At 42.4% G+C, this 10,312-nt stretch overlaps 1 long non-coding RNA gene across 1 annotated transcript in view; it reads right to left on the bottom strand.

The window, feature by feature from the left end:
- The window catches only part of LOC104277858, a 201,623-nt gene that overhangs the window by 190,758 nt on the left and 553 nt on the right, over positions 1-10,312 (bottom strand). The window lies entirely within an intron of this gene.

Below are 10,312 nucleotides of genomic sequence, written 5' to 3'. Positions count from 1 at the left end.
AAAAAAGTATTTCATGTTCAGCAGGAATGTTACACAATTTTCAGCCTTCTATGCTCTGAAAAGGGAGAGGGGGGGAGAAACCTCCCCCAAAATTCAAATCGTCTTCACTGCACAGAGCACAACAAAATACTGGCTACAGCAATCCAGCTTTACAACCAAAAGAGCTGGCACAGGTCCCTCCATTCCTGGTATTCCCTTATTTCCTCAACCCCAACTTCACCTCCCAGAAAAGACTCACTTTTCCTCCCTAATATCAGCTTCTGATCTCCCTTTCTTTCCTGTTACCATCTTCTCAACTAGACACTTGCTGTCTGACCATCTCAGGAGAAGATATAATAAGCCAAAAATAAATAAATACGTACAATTCAACAAAACATCAATTATGCAGAAGGTATAAAACAATACAAAACTAAGTGGTGCAGGTGTACAACAACTTTGCTCCCCAGAGCCTGCGAGCAGCAGTGTTTGGCACAGAGAGCCACAAACAGATGACATTTTAAAGCATATGGGGGTATGCAGGGATGTAAGCAATGGTTTGTGGCTTTGATATGAGTCATTTGTGCATCCCTCTAATCCCAAGTAATATTGTGAACAGCACCAGCAATAATAAGCAATAAAACCAGAGCCCTAAAGCAAGCACTGCTCAGGTAGACCCAAATTCCCCTCAACAATCAGGGCTGGAAGTGAGAAGCAGGTGCCTTCGCTCGCACTTTCTTGTGAGGTGAAAACGAAAAACTGAGGAGTCTCGAAAGTTGCCAGATCCTAGGTGTCTTTGCAGGACATCACAAACACAACATGGATTTTAGGATGGAAAGGAGTGAAAGGTATGAGATGGAGATGCAAGGGAAACACGTCAGGCTGCAGGAAGACGGTCATTAAGTTGTCCAGTGGCTCACGACTCAGGTGCTCCAGCATAGATGAAGCAAAGGGCACAATTTGCTGTTTGAGGCGAGAGCAAATGCTCACGAGAAAGGAGCATAAAAATTAAGACTTGGTTAGATGTCATCAATGGGAAGCAAACACATCTGAGCCAAAGACAACTTCACAGTCAGAAGTCACAACACAGGCAGCCTGTCTGTGCTTACTTGATATTAAGTGTATTTCGGTGGTTATATTTTTCTTCAGATTATCCCCAGGAAAAGAATAAAAGTCAAAATGAGAGCCTTTTTCATTGCTGGGCTTTCTGATTCTCTCCTGAAGCCTCCAACCACTACACCACAACCTACTCGCACAGTACTGAGTAACTAGCTGGGTGATAAAAACATCAGATGAAATTCAGTATCAATAAAAGCAAAGTAATGCATAACGGGAAAACCAATTCTAAAAATGCATACACAATGTGGGCTCTAAATTAGCTGTTACCACACAAGGAGGTGCCTGGGGAATGGCCATGGGATGCCTTCTACAAATACTGACTCTCTGCTCGTGCCAGTCAAATACGTACAGAAAATCTTAGGTTATGTTAGGAAAAAAAGAGACAGCAAAAGGCAAAAAATATAACAGGATGATGCTGTATAAGCTAAGGATGCATTCCTGTCTTAATGCCACATGCAGTTTTGGTCAACCCATTTCCAAAAGATATGACAGAATCAACAAAAGGCAGAGAAAAGAGCTGGAAAGATTGTTGGGGATATGGAAAGACTTTTTTGCAGGAGAAATGAAGTGGAGTGGGGATTTTCAGCTTGGAAAAGAACAACAAAAAGTGAGAGGAACAAACATCTATTAAATCATGATATCTGTAACCCACAAAGCAGGAGTCACCTAAGGAAATTACCAAATTATGAGTTTAAACAGAAGAAAATGAAGGCTTTTTCACTCATTACGTGATTTTAAATTTTGGATCTTTTTGTTCTGGCCATCACAACCATATACTGGGTTCAAAAATAATCTGGCAAATTGTTAGAGGACAACTGCTTCAGTGCCTACTGAGCAGGATGGTCCAGAAGACTTTCCTGAAGATAGAAGAGTGTAATGAAAAAGTGCACTCTGTATTTTAATATGCATAAAACTAAATTTTAAAGTCTAAAAGACTTTTAAACGTCCTTTCCATCTCAAAACATTCTATGATTCACATCAACATGATATAACTTCAGGAGATGGTTTAGTGTTAGGGTGGTGTAGGGCTGTAGGTTGGACTTGATCTTAAAGGTCCTTTCCAAGCTTTATGATTCTATGATGCTATGATTCTAACTGCTGTAAATAGCTGGCAAACCAGGAAAAAATCTCTTAGGTCATGAGACTAGCCTGAAAACTCATCATCCCCTAAAAGCTGTTTGTACTTCCTTTTTTTGCCCTTCTCCTTGGCACGTGCTGCCACCACATTGATTCACTGTAGGTCACTAACTCAGTAGCAAAACAACAACAGCAACAAAAAGCAAAAGATGGAGCTAGTTTTCTCCTGGGCTGCTGAATTAAATCGTCAGGCATATTAGGATGCAGTGGAAGGACAGTAGCTGGGGAGAGAGGACATTGGGAGGTGAGGAGGGAAGCAGGAGCCCTCTCCTTCCATGGCAGTACGTCCTGAGGTTGGCTGTGATGTGAAACTACAGCCTCAGCCATAATGATGATTAAAAAAAAGAAAAAAGCTGGCCACACAAAACCCACAGTCATCTGCTCTTTCAGTTTTGGGGACTTCATATTTTTTTCCCTTGTGTTTGGGCCGTGATTTGCAATAACAGCTGCAGTCGGGAGAGAATGTTGTTACATTAAATCAGAACTCTTCTGTCAGATGGACCATGAGCCCCAAGGTGGGATGCAGGGGAAATTTGTGTGATTGCTCTGTCAGCACAACATCTGAGATTTCTTTGGGTTTAATCCCATTCTACAAATCCTGCAATGTCCTATCGCTTTGATGCGGCTTTAAGGGATTCTCATTAGTTGTGTTCACTTTTGTTTCCAGGAAGCTTGAGATTTCATCATCTGCTAACATATGCTGAAATGCGTGTGTCAGTTTTATAATAAATTTCCAATATATAAAAAATATCTATAAAACACACAAGCGCAAAATTAGTTTGTAACAAAATCTCAAGTTATCGGTTTATTAGGGAAAGGCAAAGTTGGTAGTGCTGTCAATTATGGGAAGAGCGAGGCAGCTTTAATAATAAAACAGTGTTCGCAGTTTCTCATAACTATACTAAGCAAATTGTTTGGGCTGAAAATTTCCATGCCAGCTGTCTGCCTCAGGCTGAAGGTTTTTTGGAAAATTTCAGTCAAAACAGTTCAGCAGATTCCGAGAACAAGGCTAGGGGAAAATATGTTGTTTTACCCAAGTTAAAAAAATGCCTTTAGCCTTCTCTCTAAAACCTCCTCTGGGATCTCTAGGACTTTAGAGGAAGGACTTGAAATTTGCCTGGGAGAGAATTGTTTTTCTTTTAATGAATTTTGTGTGTGAATCTGTGTGAATTTGGCCAAGTTTAGACAGCTTTGATAAAAACACTGTTGCTATATGCTCCTGGGTGCATTTTTACACATCTGCCAGCTTCCATCACTTAAATTTCCACCTGTGTGGGACTAAACAAGATGCTTTGTGCTGTGGGATGTGCCAGGTCTGCATCCAAGCACCAGAACTGAAAACAGAGATGCTCTCCGGTGCTTGGCTTGATCCGCAGCCAGGAGATGCTGAATGAGGTTGGAGTGAGAGACTTGCAGAGCTGGGATTAGAGGGGTGAAAATGGGATTACAGGATAGATCTGGAAGAGACAGGAGATGAGGAGAGGACCAAACTGAGTGGGATGGACCAGGGGGGATCTGTTTAGGGAAGCAGAGTACTCTGTTAAAACAAGCAATGATGATCTGTTAATTCAAGCCATCGACACATACAAATACCGGAACGATGCAACGTGACAAAATTACTAACTCTGGCAAGGCTTAAAAAAAAAAAAAAAAATTCCAACTAAGACAAGGCTAACAGACCATTAATAAGATTTAAAAGTATGTACTGGAGACATACAATTTAAGAAAAAATCACAACAAAATTTGCTTTAATCAAGCGTACTGTCTGCCTTCATTTCAATGCATACTTTTTTCACAAGATCCTTTTATCCAAGCCAGCCTGGAGATGAGGCAGCGAGGATAAGGAGCAAAAGATGAGGTTTACAATCCCTGTCTCACCCATTGCAGAGCTGGAAGATTTGTGGTGACTAAGCAGAGGACAGAGGGATAAGGCCGAATGTGTTTCAGATTAAGGCAGTCAAACGATGCCCCAAGACCGTGGGCAATGTTGGGCAAGTCACTTCAACCCAAGATTTCATAACTTTGTCGAAGCTAAGTGTGTTGCAACCTCCAGATTTTCATCTCGATAGCTTGGAGTCTAATCTGCTTACGTGTCAAACGCCCACAACAGCAATTAAAGACCGTGTGAACTTTGCTTTGGCACTGTCAGTAACCCCCAACCATGGCTCTGTCTGCAGGAACCCATCCTGAGATTGGCTCTTGGGATTGTTCTCTGCTTTCTAGCACAAAAAATCTGTGCCAGCACCAAAAAGCTGATCACACCTGAAACCCAGCTGCACAAAAGGGCGATTTGCTAGAAATAGCAGCATTTGCTTGTTCCTGGCTGACAGGATCTCTGCCACACCAAGCCCGACCAGGCAATACTGCATGTATCTGCGAGCAGGAAGCAAATTCCAGCATCTCTCATGCTCCATCAGTTGTTCAACCACTTCTGGCAGCTTTTTCTGAAGGCTTTTTGATGAACCAAACTCTCCCTTCCTACTCTTCATTACATAGATGAGAAGGAAATGGCGTTTTCAGCATTCAAAAACACAGAGGCAGTTCAAAAGGAGCTGGCAGAATAGTGAAAAAATTCCCTTATCAAATTTAGGACTTTGAGTCATTTATAAGATTGGGCAATTTAGGTGCAGCCAACCCAGTGGATGAAATGGTTTATGACTTGGTCACCTCCAGGACACTGCTTTCATGTGCACAGGTTGTACCTGAAGATACTCCTGCTTAGGAACTGAATCCTTCTCTCTCCCTCCATACAGCACAGCATAGAAAACTGAGACTGATTTTAGGTATGAACCAAATACTCCCCAGAAGGCACAGCCCTAGAATGAAAGTTTTAAAGCAATCTTATTGCATACATAACACAGGGGTGAATTAACACAGTAAAATGAGATTGAATCTTTCTATTTTCTAACTCTTGATTGTTTAACTGATCAACATCCAGAAGACTTTGAAGACTTGGTGCGTGACATGAGCAAGCAAGCGATACAGCTCTTGCTCAGCGTTTAAAAAGAAAACTGCACTGAATAATCACTTAAAACCTAAATCAATAGGCAGCGTGACATGTCCTGCTTCATGTTTGCTGTTGCTGCCTGGGTAGCATATCTGCCACCAGTGCCTTAACAGTAGTTACAGCAGCAAAGCTGTTTTCCTAGACTGTGGCAAATACTACTTCACCAAAGCCCAACGAGATATCAGTGAAATCTAACAGAATCCTCCCCATTTAAATGCAGTTCAGCAAGCTCCTCCACCTGAATCAACCACCTGCAACTCTTTCTTCCCTTCTCTCTCTTAATAAAACAAGGACATGTCACATCCTGGAACACAAGTCTTACTTGGAATAAGATACTTAATGCCAGCCCTGTCCTGTTTCATAGAGTATTTTCCTCCCTCTGGCTGCCAACACACTGGAAGAACATAGATTTCTGTGTCCGTTGCTTTCATGGACATCTTTACATGCAAAAGATCACCTCTGCTGATACCCAGTGAGACAGTATACAACGAGGTTTGAATTCCCCCATAGCACAAACAGCTTCACTCACAGCAATCTAGTATAAAAGCATACGGTTTTCCTTGAGTGAGGCTCAAACTTCCTGAGAAATTGGAACTTTCTGTAGCAAGAGTTTGTCACTCCATGCAGCCAAGGAAATGTGCCCTCCTATTCAGATTTCAACTCTGCCTTTAAAGATGCTCCAGAAAGAGTGATTCAGGACAGCTGGCAAAAGAAATATATATTTCTAGGAAAATTATTTGGCTATCAGTACAGCGATGGTGAAACGGCGCAGAGGAATGCAAATCGTACATTTATTCCTGAGTAAATATATATGTCCTATAATTTGACACTACAGCAGCACTCCTCACGCTATGCTGATAGAGTTAAGATATAAAATTTTTCCTTGATTCTTTTTTCTTTCAATCTACAGCAAGGAGGAAATATATATATATATACATGTATTTATTTTTTAAAAAAATATTTCGAGACTTTTTCCCTGGGATATATTGGTTAAGGATCCATGACTACCCAATTCACTGGCAAGTGGTGCATGTTACTCTGTCAAAGTCCCCAGCAATGCCAATCTGTCAGTTCAAAGAAGAAAGAGAATATTTTACCTTTTAGTTACAATGAGCTACGCTGATAGACCTTGTAACAGGGCAGGTAACAGCCAGTCTTTAAATCTGAATTGACATTGATTTACAGAGTTTCATTTCTTTGAATCAAATCTGAGAGAGCGTTTCAAGCCAATTCACTTTTTGATATTACAATTACACATTTCTTAAAACACGAGAGAGTTTTCTTTAAAAAAGAAAAAAAGAACCTCAAGTGCCTACAGAGATAAGATAAAAAGAGAAAGTGATGTTAAAGAAGATATCAAACAAGCACGTTTTTGTTTATTCATCTTTCTTAATTCTTCTTTTTTCCCCACATAAATTTTTAAACGGCCTTGATTTGAAATCCTACTAAGAAATCACATATGTCACGCAGCATTCCTCCTGCCAAACCTCTCTCATCGTGGTATTACTGCAGTATTTGTAACTTTTGATCTGGAAACATCAAGTTACGTAAGATCATGGTTCTGCTCCTTGCAAGGTTGTGATTCTGTCAGAAAATGAACCAGGGAAGCAGGAACTCAAACAGAACCGGAATTGACTTTCCCAGGGAAAAGGCAGTTTTGCTTAAGCATCTCAGATATTTTGAAGTGTTTTATTCTCCTAAGTGGGGAGATGGTAAACTACCAAGTTAAAAATAATCAGAGTGGGCTCTTAATTGGAATAGTATACATACTGTAGAGGGAATGAAATAACATTTTAGTTATTATGCACTCCAGGAAACCAATCCAATAAAATAAAAGCAAAGAAAATTCCTCACTTTGTAAAACAAAAGAGAACAACACTTTCCCTTGCCAACATTACTATCTGTTCACCAAAACAAAAGGAACGCATCTAATTTAAATGAGTTAAGGAAAATAATTAAGCTACAAGGACTTCAAAAAACCAGACTCTTCCAGTGTAAACCTGACTCCTTCCCCCAGATTCACCAAAATCAGAGTGATTGCTCCCTTTTTCCATCCATGTAAGTAAAACCAGTCATCGGGGAAGGGAGAGTATTTCCTCTCCCTGCCCAGCCAAAATCAGATGAGCAGATTTACTCTCTTCTCTCAATGATTTTCCCCTATCCTTTCAAATCAGAGAAGGCAAATTGTTCCAAGAAAAACCTTTTTAAACTAGCCCCCCTTACTAATAAAAAAGGAAACTTCAAAGTTAACTTGTGCGTCTCCTTTTTCTTTTTCCCCCTTCGCCTGCTAAAGACCTGCCTGAGAACCTCTTTCCCCACTAAAGATCCTGTTTCTCCAGAAAAATATGACTTTTTTTCCCCCCTAGATTACAGAAATAAATGATAAGATAAACTGAACACACACACACACACACATCCCCTCCTTGTAAAGATGTGCACACATGCACGCACGTATGGACGGGGAGTGCGAGTGAGCCACAGAGGCAGCAGTCCTTGCAGAAATACAGTAGATCTCAGTGCAGCTGCAAGAATTCCCAGTCCTGGGTTGGGGTTTTTTTGATTTATTATTTTTTTTTGTGGTGGAGGAAACTGAAGCAGGTTGTTTGCAAAGGCACCTCCTCTCCTCTCCCTGCCCCATCTGTGGATGCAACCCCCCCTTCCTGGGGGGTCCGGTGCAGAGCAGCGGTCCTGCTCTCTGGGGGGATGCACAACCCAGGTGACATTTTCACCTGCCTGGGGAATGCCTGGCCACCCACCGCCACCCCACGGTCCCCTCCCCATTCTCAAATTTGCTGGAAATCACCACAGACCCTAATTTTTGTTGCCCATGCGCTGGCTTGGGAGTCATATTGCAAAGAGATCACAGCAGCAAGGAATCCTCCTGGCCACAAAGCCAGCCCACACCAGTAAGGACTGAGCCAGCAGAGTGGTATAAGCTGGGAGCTGGGAATTTTGCAGGGAAGGGCAGCTCATGATGGCCACAAACCAGCAAATTCCTACAGCCTTATAATGCAGGCAGAGCCAAGGGAGCTACTTTGAAGGCTTCTCTCCCTGCAAAACAGGACAGCAGAGATGTTCCTTCCTACCTACCTTTATCCTCCCTCCCCAAGAAAATACAAATAAAAATAAATATCTACATAAACACACTCCCTATTTTTTCCACCCAAGCCTATAAAAGTGCTACAGGCTGAGACACTAAGTGGGAGGTGCCTGGCTCTGAAGAGGCCAATGAAATAAATTAAATACAAACCACGGGCTTAGCCACAGCCTCCCCCAGCAAACCGGGGTGATGATGTTGGGTTCTCGACGGCCGATACCCTGCCCTTGCCCGGACCCGGCGTGTGCAGGCTGCTGGCAAAGTACAGACATAGAGCATAAACCTTGGGTATTGCAGGCACATCTGGTGCACATGTTGGGAGCAGAGCAATTTCTAGGGGAGGGGAGGGGCCACCCTAATAGTAAGCAATTTTATTAGGGTCACTGAAGCAGAAAGAAATCGGGTTGGGGTAGGCTGGGATCCGACAAGTTCCCCTCCCTAACTTCTGCGCCCCACAGGAGGGAACAGCACACGAACAACTTCCCAGGCTAGAGCAGAAGTTTACCTATAGAAAGCACACAGACAACTTCTAACTTTGCTCTCATTTTCTCATTTTTGTGTTCCTCCATTCACACAGGGCTTTTCTCAGAAAATAAATATATTATTTTTTTAATTATTTTTTTTAAGTGCAGCTGTAAATTCAGACTTCATTGCAAAAAAGTTAAGGAGGAAGATGGGGCAGAGGTGGAGAGATTATTTTATAGTTTGAGTCAAGGTTTTCGTGTTTGGTGGTGGGTTGTTTTTTGTTGATCATAAAGAACTGAACTTTCCTGGAAGAGCCATAAGCAAATGCATTCAAGATGTAGAAAGGTCTTGTCTATCTAGTCAATAAGTATTTAGCTATCTCTGCTTTGGCTGTATGAAAAATGTATTTCAGACTCTGTGTCCCATAAGACAAGGAAGACTGTGGCATAATATACCTTGTTTTTATTTTTTTTTTCAAATCATGTGCTTAGATGGTTGTAACCACCGTGAATTTCTAAGCATGGTCATGGTAATAAAAAATAAATACATGCTACCTCATGAATACTCTAGGGTTTTTTAAAATTATTTTTTAAATATTTGGCATGCCTTTACTACTACTTATTTCAAAGTAGCGTACCCCAGACATCCGAGACCAAGATAAAAATAATAAAATGAATGCAAACAACTATCAAGAAATAAATGCCCTTTAGTAGCTGCCTGGTTTTACATTCAACAGCCAAAATTTGTGTTTCAGAAAGCGAATTGCTGGAGATTGTGAGCACGATTGTGAACAACCGCATTTCTCCCAGGCACTCTAGCATCTTTTCCCCAACGCCACTCTGCTTGGAGGGGGCTTCTTCGTATTGCCAGGGCACGGCTGGAAGCTGGGCTTTAGCATCTAATGCCTCGAAGTACAATTGTCCCTCAAGTTGGCCTCGGGAGCGTTTTCCTCATTCTCTTGCTGGAGGCAAACCCACCTTCCCGTGGAAAACAACCGCATTTCTCCCAGGCACTCTAGCATCTTTTCCCCAACGCCACTCTGCTTGGAGGGGGCTTCTTCGTATTGCCAGGGCACGGCTGGAAGCTGGGCTTTAGCATCTAATGCCTCGAAGTACAATTGTCCCTCAAGTTGGCCTCGGGAGCGTTTTCCTCATTCTCTTGCTGGAGGCAAACCCACCTTCCCGTGGAAAATAGGCCCCCCCTTCCCCATCCCCACCCCTGACTCTATCACAGATCCCAATGTAAACATACGCACACACACACACTCCCACCACGCAGCACCCTGCAGCAGGACATGGGGACGGGGAGGAAGGTTCAGATAGAGCTTTTAGCAGCTGAGAAATAACCCAGGCACTTTTTTTCAACCCCCTTCCTCCTTTCCTCCCCTCCCCGCCACCCGCTTTTACTATTACATAAATAACACCGATTGATCTTAAAGCTGCATCCTTGCTCCAGTGCCTCTAAATCTGCACTGCTGCCTTCCCCCCGCCCTCCCCCAGCACAGCCGCACC

The sequence above is a fragment of the Apaloderma vittatum genome, unplaced genomic scaffold (assembly GCF_000703405.1).
Source record: "Apaloderma vittatum isolate BGI_N311 unplaced genomic scaffold, ASM70340v1 scaffold2198, whole genome shotgun sequence".
In the NCBI taxonomy this organism is placed as follows: domain Eukaryota; kingdom Metazoa; phylum Chordata; class Aves; order Trogoniformes; family Trogonidae; genus Apaloderma; species Apaloderma vittatum.
The sequence above is the reverse complement of the archived record's forward strand: the minus strand, read 5'-3'. Positions and strand labels throughout refer to the sequence as shown.